Below are 17347 nucleotides of genomic sequence, written 5' to 3' on the forward strand. Positions count from 1 at the left end.
AAAGTCATCTGGAATGGCAAAGAAAGCGTTCTTGCAGGACTCCCAGAGTTCATCAAAATTCGTTGGATTCATCTTCATTACCTCCTCCTTCATCTTACCCCATACATGCTCAATGATTTTCATGTCTGGTGACTGGGCTGGCCAATCCTGGAGCACCTTGACCTTCTTTGCTTTCAGCAACTTTGATGTGGAGGCTGAAGTATGAGAAGGAGCGCTATCCTGCTGAAGAGTTTGCTCTCTCCTGTGGTTTGTAATGTAATGGGCAGCACAAATGTCTTGATACCTCAGGCTGTTGATGTTGCCATCCACTCTGCAGATTTCTCACATGCCCCGATACTGAATGTAACCCCAAACCATGATTTTTCCTTCACCAAACATGACTGATTTCTGTAAGAATCTTGGGTCCATGCAGGTTCCAATAGGTCTTCTGCAGTATTTGTGATAATTGGGACACAGTTCAACAGATGATTCATCTACCTTCTACCTTCCAAATCTACCTTCTGCCACTTTTCCAAATAATCAACTAGAAGTCAAGTCATTATTTGTTTCTCTTACAACTGGGATCGATGACAATTTGTCAGGTAGTGTATATGATGTAAGAGATTAATTTAACATCTTCAACGATTATAGAATAATTTGCAAAAGTTGCACTACAATAAATGTTTTGCATTTCGAATGATTTTGTTCCTCTTGATGTGATGAGTTTTTTGTTTTGTTTGAAAAACCATAGACAGGCATTATGCAAATTTGTTACAGATCTAAAATGATATGTTGCTGACAACTTCTCAGCAGTTCAGAATGGATTATTCAGAATTGTTTTCAAAGTTTTACATAAAATACTCAATGCATTTACTATCAATACAATCAGCATTATCACCAACATACTCATCATTGTTTACAGGGTAATATACACACTTAAACAAGCGGACAGATTTAACAGCAGGGTGTTTTTTTTCACCTCAGACTGTCAGTAAAGCAAATAAACTCCCTCTTTACTTCAGTAGTCACACTCACTTTAATCCTGATCAATACTGATTTAGCAAACTATCAGTGGAATCATGCTATTCTCAAACATAATCATGTGAAGCGAAAACCACCGTCTACTCTCATTATCAGAAGCAATCCTTCCTCCAATATAGATTCAGAAAGAGATTTATTGACATATCTATTGGCATGCCAATCGCTGGTGTCATAATATAACCAGAGAACCGGCCCTTCACATCAATCCTTGTGTCAGAAAAGCAGATGAACATTACAAACAGCTTATTTAATCAGCTATGATCACAGAATATTTTGCCAGATATTACCATCACAGTCTGTTTAGCAGCACAGATTGTGTTGTGATGCAAAATGGGTTTTGAAAGGAATAATTCAGCCAAAATTAATTTTAAAAAGTCATCATTTCCGAACACCCATGTCCTTCCAACGCAGCATTGATCTCTTGCTTTTCTGAAACCCAATGGGAATTTTTGGCAGACTGTCTGAGCTTCTGTTGTGCATAAAAGAAAAGTGGATTGTGATTTAGATGCAGGCTCCGAAAAAGAAACAAACATGACACATTTACTGTATGATGTACACTAAAAAAATGTGTTTGTTGCTTGTTCAGACTAATTTATAATGCGCTGATTTAACACAATTTTGGAGATTTTAGGAGGACAACTTAACTGTTTTATGTTCAATCTACTTAAATTTATAAAAACAATTAAGATAACTTAATCAATTTGTGTTTGGACTACAAGAAGGAATTGTGTGGAACATTGAAGTTATTCCGAAAAAAAAAAAGAAAAATGTGTTGTTTAACCTCATTTTACAGAAGTGTTTATGTATTTACATTTTTTGGAGTGTATTTTAGTCCTTTCTGCACAATCTAATCCTCAGTCGATCAAACGTTCTCCAAAACTCCTGATACGGAGATTAAAAAATGAGATCCGTCACATTTATGCATGGGACGATAACCGTTTTCAAGGTATACCGCGGTTTTGAAAAGTCAAGGTTATAAAACCGGCAAAATTTTCTGTGATACCGTTCCTAACAACCCAGGCTCATTCTGGAAACGTAGCCCCACGGACGTTTCTGGAGATCGCGAAATACGTTTTGGGAGGTACGTATTTGTGCAGTTTTTGTTTTCGGTAATCCGCGAGAGGCCGCTGTGCGCTTTTTTCGCGTCTTTAACGTGCTTTTCCGCGCCTGCGCTGTTCTCGCGTAAAAAGCCGTTGAAGGTCGCTGTCGATAGGCTGTCTGTCAGACTGACTGAATGATTGAACGATTTACTGGGTGGCCGGCCAATCAGCCGACCCAGCCACACCCCTCCTCCTCCTTCCCTAAACCCAAACGATGATTTACAAATGCCCTCCAGAAAAAGAAAAGCCCTCGTCCGATTTTGACCACGTTTTCGGATTTCACGGCAAATAAAACATAAAGCATACAAAACCAATTTATAAAACCAGCATAAAAACATCTTGACATGGAGATGTACAGTATATACAGAAGAAAGAGGAAAAAAGAAAAATCCACTTTCAGTAACTTCACACATATAGACTAGCCAAACAGATCCACGCTGAATGAGATGACATTGACACTGGCCATAATGGTTCACTGACAAAGTCATTCCAGCAAACAATGCTGGAATCATTTTTAATACTGTCAGAGGCTGATTATGCAGAATATTCAGCCTGTAGACTGTGAAGTATCTCAGATTCACAGTCAATACTGACAAACTGTTATTTTAATCCATTTATTGACGATGTACATATTGCATATCTCAGATCAATGTAATAACATATATTTTTTCCATGTGTAAAAGCCCAGGTGAGTTTTATTGACAGCCTCCTCTTATTAGTAAATCGACTAATCAGAAGGTATTATTTAAATGATTCGATGTCACATTAAATTCAATTAAAGGTTTCTGGAAATAGGCTAAAAGGAAAAAGAAATCTGATTTGCCTCCGTGTGTATAAATAGCCAGCTATTACTAAAGGTAAAGCAATCATCACTAAGTATAAGGTGAAGAGAAGGAAAATAGATATTTTATTTAAAAAGAAAAAATCATCAAGGATGTATTTGTGTGATAAAAAATGCTATTTCAACTCTTTAATATTAATATATTTTATCACATTTAATATATGTGAATCAGAATAAAATTTTTAGCATCTTTACTGCAGTTTTTAGTCCATTGCATTACTTTGGATAGTATTACAATACACTCACTTAAAGCTTAAGCAACATTTCTGATTATTATCGATATTAAAAACATCTCTAGGATTTTAAAAGCATCTCTAACAACTCTAGGATGCATTATACTGATCCAACATGACAGGAAAAAACATGTATAAAGTTGCAAAATATTTTTATTAAAATAAAAGTGTATACTATTGTTTTGAACTTTCTATTCAATAAAGCCTGAAAAGTAAAATGTTCAGCTTTCAGAATGATAATAATAATAATAATAATAATAATAATAATAATAATAATAATAATAATAAATGTTTATTATATTATTGTTGTTTTTGTAATAATAATAGTAATAATATTGTTGTTGTTGTTGTACAATAATAATAATAATAATAATAATAATAATAATAGCAGAAAATATAATTGATATAAGATAAAACACTGAAGACTAATTATTACAGGAATAAATTACTTTATAAAGTAAATTTTGCACTAAAATAATATTTCATATAAAATATCACTTGTATTATAATAAAGTTTTTTTTTATTTTTTATAAATATAGCCTTGGTGTGCAGTGGAGACTGAATATATTATTGTTCACATCCTAAAATATGACTGATCCCAAACTTCTGACTTGTGATATTTTAACTATTTCAAATATTCAAATGTCAGTTTTAATTAATGAGTAGTGAATTAGCTCCTAAAGTTTGCTAGGCGTCTTTGTGCGCAAATGCTTGCAATTACTATCCAAAAAGAGTTTTTGTTCATGCCAATATCCAGCCACAAAGCTAATATGGATGGAAATGGATCGTGATATTACTGTGGCTCAGACACTTAGCGGTCTGCTTTGGATGAGATAAGCGAAAACTTTACAAGTGTGCGTTTGTGATTGGAGTTAACACACTACGGCAGCAGTCGTTGTCTTCCAGCAGAGTTGGATTGAAGCTTTGCGCTCTAAATTTTTGATTATAATTATCCACAGCACGCTCAAGAAATGTTAAATAGGTTCTCAATTCAATGCTTTTGTGCGCGCATTCACAAATTTGATTGATTAACAGTGTCAGATGGCAAACACAAATGAACAGAAACAACCGCACTCACAACAACGGTTATGCTTGCTCTCTCTTGAAATGCATTCCTGTGTCCAATTTATTACACAGCCTTTAAGATGAATATTTACTGCAGTGCCACCAAATTACCAACTGAAACATCCTATTTAAAAATAATACTGCATTTGCATAAATATAACCAATATACACTGGGTGTATAGAACTGGGTTGGACCCCGTTTTGCCATCAAAACTGGTTAATTCTTCGTGGCATAGATTCAACAAGGTACTGGAAATATTCCTTAGATTTTACTTCATATTGACATGATAGCATCACACAGTTGCTGCAGATTTGTCGGCTGCACATACATGATTTAAATCTGCCGTTCCACCACATCCCAAAGGTGCTCTATTGGATTGAGATCTGGTGACTGTGGAGGCCATTTGAGTTCAGTGAACTCATTGTCATGTTCTAGAAACCAGTCTGAGATGATTCATGCTTTATGACATGGTGTGTTATCCTGCTGGAAGTAGCCATCAGAATATTGTTACTGTGTGGACAGAAAGGGATGACATGGTCAGCAACAATACTCAGGTAGGCTGTAGCATTGACACAATGCTTAATTGGCACTAATGGGCCAAGTGTGCCTAGAAAACATCCCCCACACCATTACACCACCACCAGCAGGCTGAACCGTTGATACAAGGCAGGAATGATTTAAGCTTTTATATTGTTGATGCCAAATTCTGACTCATACGAATGTAACAACAGAAATCGATAATCATCAGAACAAGCAACGTTTTTCCAATCCTATATTGTCTAATTTTGGTCAGCCTGTGCCAACTGTAGCTTCAGTTTTCTGTTCTTAGCTAACAGAAGTGGCACCCGGTGTGGTCTTCTGCTGCTGTAGCCCATCTGCCATCGCGTTTGGACGTATTGTGCGTTCAGAGATGCTCTTCTGAATACCTTGGTTGTAATGAGTGGTTATTAGAGTTACTCTTGTCTTTCTATCAGCTCAAACCAGTCTGGCCATTCTTCTCTTACCTCTGGCATCAACAAGGCATTTGCACCTACAGTTGCTGCCATGTGACTGGCTGATTAGAAATTTGCATTACCAAGCAGTTATACAGGTGTACCTAATAAAGTGACCTGTTAGTGAATATACAAAACTTTGTATCTGAAGCCAAAAAATCATTGACTAAGATTCTTATATGTGCTGGAAAACCTTATAATAATCACATTTTTGGTAAGGTTTTTCAAATATAGTGATCTTTTCCTTATTATTTAGTTGTGTGCTTGTTATCTGTAATGCTGTACCATTCATATGCCTGTAAGTCTTTAAATGTGGGATACAATAAGTAAAACTTTTGACTATTGAAATGAGAACCTGAATGAAATTCATTTAAATATGCAAATTTGCTCAATTGATTTTTATATTAGTGCTTTTATCAACCTGACATATCTTATGCTAGGTTTAAAAGGCTTTTAAGGGACAATTTCTGTCCATTGTATTCCATATTGTTTTCCACTGCTAAGGATGTCAATGCCCACCCGTTTTCCAGCATTCTTTAAAATATCTTCTTTTGTGTTCACACAAGAAAGAAATGGTTTAAAACCATTGTGAGTGAGAAAATGATACTGTCATTTCTGGGCAAACCATCCCTTTAAGAGTGATTCTGACATTAGCAAAATGCATTTCTCCTGTTACAACATCAGAAACTGAACGTTTCATTCTATTTTTCTCATTGCAGAGATTAAAAATAACTTCATGAATTAACTTTCAGACCACGACGCACTGCTGAAATACACAAACATGCACAAACAACACTTTCCAAACAGCTTGAGAAAAGCGTGCCTTGAGAACAGAGTACCTAATGCATAATCATCAGAGCAAAACTCACAAGATCACTTTCCTCAGGCTTAGATTAGTCTTATTAACAGATTCTTGCAATCCAAATTGTGCACTGCATTTGTAATCCCAAAGGTAGACACAAAGCTTCAATGATGCTTTTGAACCATGTTGCCGAAAACCTACTCTACATGCAAAGTCAAGAGCAGCTGTCTTAAAGGGATAGTTCACTAAAAATGAAAATTGTCATCATTTACTCACCCTTCACAAACCGGTTTGACTTTCTTTCTTCTTTTGAATGCAAAAGACGATATTTTAAAAATGGTTAAAAACCGGTAACCATTGACTTCCATAGTATTTGTTTTTACGGTCACACTTTACAATAAGGTCTCACTAGTAAATGTATGTACTAACATAAACTAATTATGAACAATTCTTGTAAAGCATTTATTATATATAGTTCAACATTAACTAATAAGAACAAATTCTGTAATAAATTGTTTGTTACCTGTTCATGTTAACAAATGCAATAACATTAACTAATGCAAACTTATTTTAAAGTGTTATTGTTTTTTTCTACTATGGAAGTCATTGGTTACCAGCTTTGAGCTTTTTCTTTAGTGTTTGAAATAATTTTTTAAGGGGTGATCCACTACGATATCATATTTAAAACTTTAGTCGATGTGTAATGTAGCTGTGTGAACATAAACAACATCTCTGAATGCTAATGCAAAGGGAGTTAGCTTAGCAAAACCTACAGCAAACAAATTTGTGGACTACAAAAAAATACATCCGGACAAGTGAGGTCACAAGCATTTCAAGTTACGCGCATACACTATGTGCATACACCCCACGAAGCAACTGGGCTTGGCGAGAGGTGCTGTTATGTTAAAGCAGTGAAAGATAAAATGCCATTCAAACGCTACTATTTCCACAGAGCTTCTTCTGTTTCTGTATTTGGGCTTCCAAAGGACATGACACAAAGAGGGAAGTGCTAACAGTTAAATTGAATTATCTTCCAGAAAATTATCAAAAAAATTTTTTTTTTATCTATATAGCTAGCATTTGACAAAGGAGATCTTTCAAAATCTCAGTTCAGTGCTGGACTTGACTAAAAACTCTTCCAAAGCTGTGGATTGTGAGCCACAACCTGTAAGTATTCTTATTTGATAAAATTGATTAATTACAGGCACAGTTTCTAGCGTTAATGATATGTTGTAGTGAGGATGTAAACAAGCAAATAAACCACAGGAAATACTGTTTGGCACTGCTAACAAATCAGTCAAACCGCTGTAAACACCCACAATCTTCAGCAGCGATGCAGTGTCTCTCTATGCAGACGCTTTCAGTATCTCTCTATGCGTCCACAAACTTGCAAAAGATTTGTGAACGTTTCATATTACTTACACAAGCTTATTCCGAATAAATGTGAAAGACACTTGTCAGATTTTAGTTTCGATGGCATGCGTTTAGATAGGTTCAGCTGTGTGCTCTTCATTTTCTGTCTGATTCAGCTACTGTTTACACAGCGCAAAAGTGTGTGCTTGTAGGGGCATGACGTGGTGACGTGAAGCCGATCCGCAAATCACAGCACATTATGTTAGCTGACCAATTAGAGCCTCTTAAGGGTGGGCCTTTCGGACGAACTCCGAAATATGACAGTCATTTTCATGTTAGCGGAGTAGCTGTATATAATCAAAGTAAGATATATGAAAATATTACGTGATTTTCTACAAATGAAGCATGATCACACATTGCTTTGCATCTTATAAACACAACCAAACCTTAAAATTACACTCTGGACCACCCCTTTAATCTCCTTAATTCATTTTTACCATGGAGCCAAGTGCTTTACCATTTTTATTAATCTCTAGTCTTATTTCTGAGACCCATATCTCAATAATCTTCTTCATAAACCTCAACAATGTTAATTAACATTAAGAAAGCATGCATTTTCTGTTTCACTGAAGTTTTTGTTTTCTATGTTTGCCATGATACAATTTCTATGTTTACACATGTTTTATATTGATAAGAAATGTAAAGAACCTTTCAGTCTTACAAATCCACAACAACATACTTCAGTTCCTTCCTCCTGATAGTGAGAAGCCAATGTGCTGATTCAGGGAACAGGCATCTCTTCTTCAATAAATACCTTACACCATTAAGTTAGATTACCTTAAGAACATGATTGGAAAAATTACCGGGAAAGCTTGGCATAATTAGATTATAAAGACCAACTCGCACTTCTTCAATTTGAAAATACTCTACATAAAGCAGATCTCCAATCTTAGGCAGCCCATTCTGTGCACCATTCATTTAAAGCATGTCCAGAAAAAGAAAAAAATCCACCATCTCTATTGAAAAGCTTCGTCTAGGTTGTCAGTGGCCACACAGAGCCTGAAATATAGAAGTGTTTGTCACCAAGCTTCTGCAATCTTCTAAGAGTTGCAAATGAAAATATTCCCAGCTTTAACAGAAGGTCTCCTGAAAGCTGAAAAAGGTGGTCATGCTTAAGGTTCTCCATAATCACCTTTACACAGCACACAAATTGGAGGCATATGGAATCTACAAGAGCTCCAAACACTCAGACTTGGCATGCCAGACACTAATGCAAGAAAGAAACGTGATGATGGAGAAAACCGTAGGGAGCAGGCGAGATGGCGTTGATCGAAACAGAGAGCAGCACAATAGCTGCGGCTGTTAATGAAACATATAACTGCAGCCGACTGAGCAATGAATGCTATTGATTGGGTGGTAGAATATATATAAAATGCCAATTGAGCCAGGGAAAGGTTCACTGCCTTTATAATGGGTTGCTGGACCATATACAGAACATATAAGATTTATATCTACAACACACTGTAAAAAAGCTGAATCAAGTAAATTTTTTAGTCATGTCAACTTACATCATTCAAAATGACTAAAAATATTAAGTTAAACTTTGTCAAAGAACTTTGTTGAAACCTGATTAAAGCAACATCATAATATTTGTTGTCTTGACTTTTTGTGATTACATTTTTTTTACACTGCATGTAGACGAATTACCTAAAACCTCTTGTGTATAAAACTAATGTGATGTATTTGCATGAATACATATGTACATTTGTGAGCTGAAACTTGAAAATAATTTATTAGTATTTCTTTATGTGCTGGAAAACCTTCATATTCAATTTTTTGGTAAGGTTCTGCAAATATATTTGTTTATATTTAATATTATTTAGTTTTACCCTGTTTAGTTTGTAATCTGTCATGCTGTAGAATTGACAAACCTGTAGTAGGGCTGCACGATTAATTGAAAAAAGATTGTGATCTCGATTCGACCCTACAGACAATCTTAATACAGCTTTTCGATTCAGCCAATTACACTTTCAAGTTCAGGAGAGAAGCATACCGTCAGTTGCACAAGTCTTCACATATTTTTATGTGGCTCAGCAACGTGGACATCTCCAAACGGTTTTAAAAATGTCCCATACTGTATTTATAAGGTATAATTCACCCGGAAATGTAATTTCTTTCTTAATTTAATAATGTATTTACGGCCTGAAATCACACTTGAGCATTCACACCACAGGACGCGCATACACTATATGTTCAAAAAGAGATGTTTGCTGTTTGTTCAAACAACTTATTTAAAATTATCTGAATTAACACAATTCTTGAGCTTTTGTGGGAAAACTTAATTGTTTTTATTTTGTTTAATTCACTTTAATTTGTAAAAACTAACAAAGTAACTTAATTCCTTTTTCCTGTCCCAACACAAATTGATTAAGTTAACCTAACACTTTGAACAACTTTATGGTTAGCAACTTAGACACAGGAACAGAACTCCATAGGTCCCAACTTAACAAGTGGATTGAGCTGCTCTATTTTTTCAGTTCAACCTTTATTTTTGATGACGCCCTTTACATTGTAGATTGTGTCAAAGCAACTGAACTGTTGACGTTCAGTTTAGTTCAGTTCAGCGTTATGTTCACTCACTGGCCACTTTATAGATTGTTGATGACTCTACCATCTGAATGTTGCAGCAAAAAAAATCGAGACTCATCAGGCCAGGCAAAGTTTTTCCAATTTTCTATTATCAATTTTAGTGAGCCTGTGTGAATTGTAGCCTCAGTTTCCTGTTCTTAGCTGACAGGAGTGACACCCGGTGAGGTCTTCTGCTGCTCTAGTCCATCTGCCTCAAGGTTGGACATGTTGTGCTTTCAGAGATGCTCTTCTGCATACCTCGCTTGTAACGAGTGGTCATTTGAGTTACTGTTGCCTTTCTATCAGCTCAAACCAGTCCGGTCATTCTCCTCTGACTTCTGGCATCAACAAGGCATTTGCGGCCACAGAATTGCCGCTCACTGCATATTTTCACTAACCATTGCTAACCATTCTCTGTAAACCCTAGAGATGGCTGTGCATGAATATCCCAGTAGATCAGCAGTTTCTGAAATACTTAGACCAGCCCATCTGGCACCAACCATGCCACATTCAAAGTAAACTCTCTTCCCCATTCTGATGCTCAATTTGAACAGCAGCAGATCGTCCATGTCTAAATGCATTGAGTTGCAGCCATGTGATTGGCTGATAAAAAAATTTGCATTAACGAACAGTAAGACAGGTTTACCTAATAAAGTGGCCGGTGAGTGTATGTACTGATAATGTGTTCTACATCATTGCTTCTTTAACTCTGACCACTGATTTGAGCAATCAGAGTATGTACTGTAGTATGAGAAGCATAGTTATTCGGTGCATGATTATTTTAATTACAGCAACTTCTTACTTTGCAATTAATTACACCCAAAAACTATCCTTGACACATGGCTACTAATTTATATTAGCCTGTATATGTTTTGCCTGTAACTTTGACAAGTTTTATGAATCACAAAGGACCACAGATTCAGATAAACATCTTTAATGTACTACTAAAGACAAAAACCACATCTCAGACCATCTGTGAGTGTACAAATTGACAGTGATTTTTCATTTTTGTGTGAACCGTGCCTTTAGGCTGCAACAGTTTGTAAAATTCATTTATAACATCTTAATCTAGCCCATCAATTAGACAAGTCACATCATTTACATTTAATGGCCCATCTGGCTTTAATTAGTGTTCAATGGCTATATTTCGAGGTGCCCGTAGGATTCTCATCTATAGTACACAGAGGAGCACGCTGAGGTGGCACTAATGCTTTTACACAAGAATCACAACACTATAAAGCAGACTCAAACAGAGCTCTGAAGGTAATCATTGTCACGTCCCTCAACGCTCCACAGGAATTTGTTACTGATTTACTAAGAGACAAAACAGAAATAAAATGTCCCAGATTTCAGCATACGCTATGAAAAAACAAGACTTTTGAGTTTAGAGTAAACCACCAAATATTTGTTTATTTTCTGAATCCAGAGCTTTAGTTTAGTTTTTCTTGATCAGTTTAGCATTAGCTAAGCCACAATGTACTATAAATGAACCATGCTAATTTGCTAAGTGCTCTTCTGTGCAAATGCCCCAAGCTTGACCACTTGCGTACCAAGGTTATCTTCGAAAATCCATTGCATTCAGCGCTAAGAACACGTCGATAAATGCTTCATCCCTTATAAAAGGATTTGCAACTAATTCCTTCAAACACAAGATTATCTGAATGAAATGAGTAATTCAGAACTGTGCATTTCATTTGAAGACTAAAAAACTAACGGACAAAAGTATCAAAATAAATCATTTTGTATAAACAAAGGTCCAATATATACTAAGCAAAAAAAAATGCTTGGTTGTATTCACCCAAATGTTGGGTTGGGTTAAAAAAAGGTTTAAATTTATTTGATCAAATTAACCCAATGGCTGGATTTTTCCATACTTTTTGTATTTTGAATATAGCCAAAATCTAAAATGTCATGAATCTATTCTGTATTTATGGAGTAAACTAGTATTTTGTTGAGGGTCAAATTGTTATTTTTCATCAGATTGTTGGAACAAAATGACTTGAGAAAGATGACAGCATTAATTGTACTTCCACAGAGATTGCTTTATATGCATATCTGTAACTCAAGAAGTATTCAAAATATCTTAAAGAAACAGTCCACTTTTTTTTGGAATAAGCTTCTTTAAAACCACTCTAGAGTTAAATAGTTTAATTTTACCCTATTTTAATCCATTCAGCCGATCTCTGGGTCTAGCGGGAGCACTTTTAGCTTAGCTTAGCATAGGTCATTGAATCGAATTAGACCATTAGCATCTCACTCAAAAGCAATTAAGACATTAAGATATCTTTAATTTTTCTCGATTTACATGTATGCAATTTTAAAGCACTTTTACCTATTTTCTAACTTGTCACCTGTTACCTTTAACAAAATAAAGCAACAAAGATTGCTAAAGTCAAAAGATTTTAACAGACTGGTGTAAAATATAACATTTTGATGTTGCCAAAATTCTAAAGTAATTTTGATCCCCCTCAAATCTGGTCCATTTCTTAGATTAAAGTTATCATTTTACCCCTCTCTAAAATAATGCTTTACTTAGTAAATACACATCTATAAAATGTCATATTTTGCCTTTCAGTGCAATTTATGTTTTCTTTAGCAAAAAAATATTAAGATGAATGACCGCAGACAAAGAATATATGCACCATGTTATCATTATGATCAGTGAGGACTACAGATAAATAAAAATGAGACGCCAGTTTATAACAGTATAAAAAAAATCTCCCTTCAATTTTATTTTTGACTGTGACTCATCTCTTCTAAGCCTGAAGATTGATACGCTCATTTGCATAAATGCTAGAGCAATTTGTTAATCTACTTAACTTAGCATGATAATTATGAATCATTAAACATGTTTATTTATAACCCCCTTACCTGTTCTACAGGCAATACGCCTCCCAAATCATGCTCAAGTCAATCAGGTGGCACAGATAGAGTAGAGCTATTTACACGGGCTACCTTCTTGCATTTGAAAAAGTTGGACGCAGAGCAACAAAGTTGTGTACGATTCTTTAATTTGAAGCAGCGTCTTAAAAATGCCATTTCCAGTCTGAGGCAACAGTGTATGTGATGTGATGCAACAGCCAAACACGTCTGACCAGGACACATACTGTTTCTGTGTTACACAGACAAACAAACATGAAAGCATGGGTAAAGTTGATTGTGAAAACCGATGGCATGATCTAGAGACTAGTTACTGGCCACAATAAAATATATGGAAATGAAATAACGGATATTTTGACATTCAAGAAAATTGCATTATTGGAATTTACAATCTTTATTATATTATATTATATTATATTATATTATATTATATTATATTATATTATATTATATTATATTATATTATATTATATTATATTATATTATATTATATTATATTATTAATTTCTCAATTAATTTTCCCTATTATTGATTATGCTGATATTATTTATATTATTACCTCTGATAATAATTTAAAACCCTAAATACTGCCTTCAACTCTCTATGTAGGTTAGTTTTAAGATGTTCATATAGAACCCATGATTGCATATTATAAATCGTCCGAAATCGCCTACTACTCAGTAGGTACTGCATTTGAATTTAAACGTACTACTCAGTCGTTAGAAAATCCGTTCTATACGATATGAATGACAGTAGTATGACATCCGCCATTTTGTCATGATCATGTGACCTACCCGCGTCTGTTGCGTTACTTCACTCCCATTCATGAATTCATGAATTTTATACTCGGCTTGCATACTGTTTTTAGCATGCTATATATTATGGAAGTATGCGGTTTCAGATGAAGCCTTGGTTTGCTTCAAGTTCCGTAAACAATATCATTAGTATTTGTTTCTATTTAAATGTGTTTATTGTTATTAAATGTGTTAAATGTGCTAACCCTTCTTATTCAAAGCAGTTTTTTGTTTGATTTACCTCTACAGATTCTCTTTGTCATATGCAACAGAAATACTTTTTGTTCCAAGAATTACAACAGAAAGTGGCCATTGGTCCTTTCAATACAAATCTCTTTTTGACTGGAACAATCTTCCTTCTTCTCTTAAATCAATTAAGACATTTAGTCTTTTCAACATTTTGTAAATGTTTTTAATATTGGTTCCAATTTGAATGTTTATTATTTATTTGTATAGCAAATTGATTGTACTTTTGGTTACATCTTTTTGTTTGCTTACCCTTTAAACTGTGGGAAGTGTTTCAGGTAAAGTGTGCAGCTTGTTTGTTTAGCTGTATGTTTGTTATGATGTGTTGTAATCCGTTTGATTTATGTACTTCTTAGAGACCTCTTGAAAAGAAGAGGCTATACCATTTAATAAATTTAAATTAAAAATTCTAAATGATATTATATCACAGTACATTATTATTTATTTTATGATGTTATTTCTAGTTTTTGTTTTCATTTAAGTATTATTTATTAAAATAAGACAATAATTAACTGACTTGTTGAAATGAAGTGTTTCAGTTTTGCTATAATAATAATAATAACTGGTAACTAATATTGGTTACTAATATTCTTCAAAATATTCTTTAGTGTGTTGGAGAAGAAAGAAATGCATATACTATGTAGTATATACATATCAGGTTTAAAGGAACTTCAGGGAAAGTAAATCTTCACAGAATGTTTAAATTTGGTAGAACTAATTACTAATAATTAACATATACCAAGTAATTCATTGAGTCGCCATTTCTTATTAACTCTAAGTGATTGACAGCCCAAGTAAATCAACTGATTGGATTAAATGTAATAAAGCGTGGAAACTCATAGCGGCCTCATTCAAGTTCATCAACTAAAATTAAAAGTAAAAAAAAAGACAAAGAACCGGTGTCCACTAAACAACAGCTAAATCCTGAATCCACTGCTTTTCATTAAAATCATTTGTAGAGCAGCAGAAAAATGAATGACAGGTCAACTTCAGCCCACGGACTGCCAGTTGCTGCTATAATGCCCACAGCAGAAACCAATGTTTACGTTTAATTAGTTTTGACTGACATGTAGCCCATATCTTTTTTACCACAGCTAGCAATATTTGTGTGCAAAAAAATCTACTATCTAAAAGACTCTCTCTCAGGGGTTTATCAGTGTCTCCATCTTTCTCTTTCATCGACTCCCTCCGGCATGTCAAATAATTGACCTGCTGGACTCTCAAGCCTTTCCATTTTCTTTAAAGAACTTCCTTCCCTAATATCTTATTGATCCTTGTAATAATGCATTGAGTGTAAAGGCTGATTTATACTTCTGCGTCAAACGCCGGCGTATGCTACGGCGCTGAAGCATAGCCCTTCGCCGTGGCCGTCGGCGTCGCTGACGTGCACCTCTCAAAAAATGTAACTATACGTCGCAACGACGCGTAGCACAAGCTCTGTGATTGGTCGGCTTGGTAGCGCTGACGAGTCTGGGCGGGACCGAGAGACGCGTGAATGGTGCGAGCCTGATGGAGCGATTGTTTACAAGTGTGGAGTTCCGTGAAGGAGCTCTGAATGGAAAGTTTTGTTTTGTGTTTACCTCATAGTTAAAGCTGTTGCACGTCGCCGGTTCCTGCCTCAAAATGAGCGAGTTTGAGCCACTTGTACATCCCGGAAGTGTTCAGGAAAAGCAAAAAAGCAGCGAAGAAATTCGACACAGAGGAACATTTACACCTCACTGCCAACAAGCGTTTCGGAAGTGTTAATGCAGACCGACAGAGACAGAGTGCAGAAGTATAAATGCACAGCTACACACATTGCATGCGCCGTGGGTTACGCCGGTCACTTGACGCAGAAGTATAAATCAGGCTTTAGTGTGTGGTGCGTTCGACCACAGCATTAATGTACATCTGAATTTTGCATGCAGAAAATCAAGTTGATTTTTGAGGGCTAATTAAAGTCCAATGAAGTGTCTTGAAATACATATATTTATAGGGAAAATTGGGTGGTAGAAATTTAGTAGCCCATCCCACTTTAAAAAAGGAGTTTGTTTTGTTTAAATCACAGCTCTGCAAGTACTATTGCCAGTGCTATTAAAATAGAATATATAACAAAGTATTATATAGTGTCTCTTGTTTGTGTCACTGCAGTGTGTCAGATGTGAAAAAGGCTATATTATTTTATTTAAATTATTATAGAATAATGTTAATATTTTATTATAGAATATATTGCAGTTATGGGACAGCACGAAGGTGCAGCGGGTAGCCTTACAGCAAGAAGGTCCTTAGTTCGAGCCTCGGCTGAGTCAGTTGGCATTTCTGTGTGGAGTTTGCATGTGTTCCCCGTGGGTTTCCTCCGAGTGATCCAGTTTCTCCCACAAGTCCAAAGACATGCAGTATAGGTGAATTGGGTAAGCTAAATTGTCAGCAGTGTATGCGTGTGAATGAGTGTGTATGGATGTTTCCCAGTGATGGGTTGCAGCTGGAAGGGCATCCGCTGCTTAAAACATATGCTGGAAAAGTTGGCGGTTCATTCCGCTGTGGCGACCCCAGATTAATTAAGGGACTAAGCCAAAAAGAGAATGAATGAATGAGTATTGCGGTTATTATAATAGAGAATAATTTTTTGTATTACAATCAAGGTACTTTGCTGCCACACCAACTATATTATAAACAGTCCTTAGCTATATAACTTGGTAAAAGTGATGCATAATATTGTGCCTGCTACAGCCATGGTACGGCAACAAAGCTCCTTGATTGTTATGCTTGAATGAGAGCATAGTTCCTAACCATATTAGCCTATAAAATAGCAACATGATGTAATGATGTAAATACAGAAGAGTCAGGATAAGCAGATTAGCTAAACCTCCTTTTTTTTTTTGAGTGAGATGCTAATGGTCTAATCCAATTCAATGATTTATGCTAAGCTAAGATAAACGTGCTTCTGCCAGACCCAGAGATAGGTTGAATGAAGTCAAAGATGATAAAACTCAACAGTTTAACTCTAAAGGAGTTGTAAAATTAGCATATATTAAAAAAAAGTTTCTTCACTTTGTCAATTGTTGAAATTTGTCATTGGCTTGCATGGTTTGAGACTTGTGGAGCTGAGCATCGATAGATTTGCTCTTCAGAGTTTGGACTTTAACCAGTGAAAATTAAACCACACTAAACTGAACTAAAATGAACTTCAACTCTGAAAACTGGACTGACAGTTTCAATTTACTAGAACTCTATGTTAAGACTGTAATCTAGACTTTAAAAGTGCTATAGAAATAAAGATGAATTTAATTGAGTTGTATTGAATTTATGTTTTCAAGTGTATGTTTCAGTCCCCAAAACACCATTATCAATTGAACAAACAATCAACGATTTTGGCTTTAAAAAAGGTGTTTCATGTAAATGGCGCCTAAGA

General features: G+C 35.3%; 1 protein-coding gene across 1 annotated transcript in view; it reads right to left on the reverse strand.

Annotated features, from left to right (window-relative positions):
- Positions 1 to 17347, reverse strand: part of tacr3a (tachykinin receptor 3a) — a 60759-nt gene that overhangs the window by 22957 nt on the left and 20455 nt on the right. The window lies entirely within an intron of this gene.

The sequence above is a fragment of the Danio rerio genome, chromosome 1, assembly GCF_049306965.1.
Source record: "Danio rerio strain Tuebingen ecotype United States chromosome 1, GRCz12tu, whole genome shotgun sequence".
NCBI lineage: Eukaryota > Metazoa > Chordata > Actinopteri > Cypriniformes > Danionidae > Danio > Danio rerio.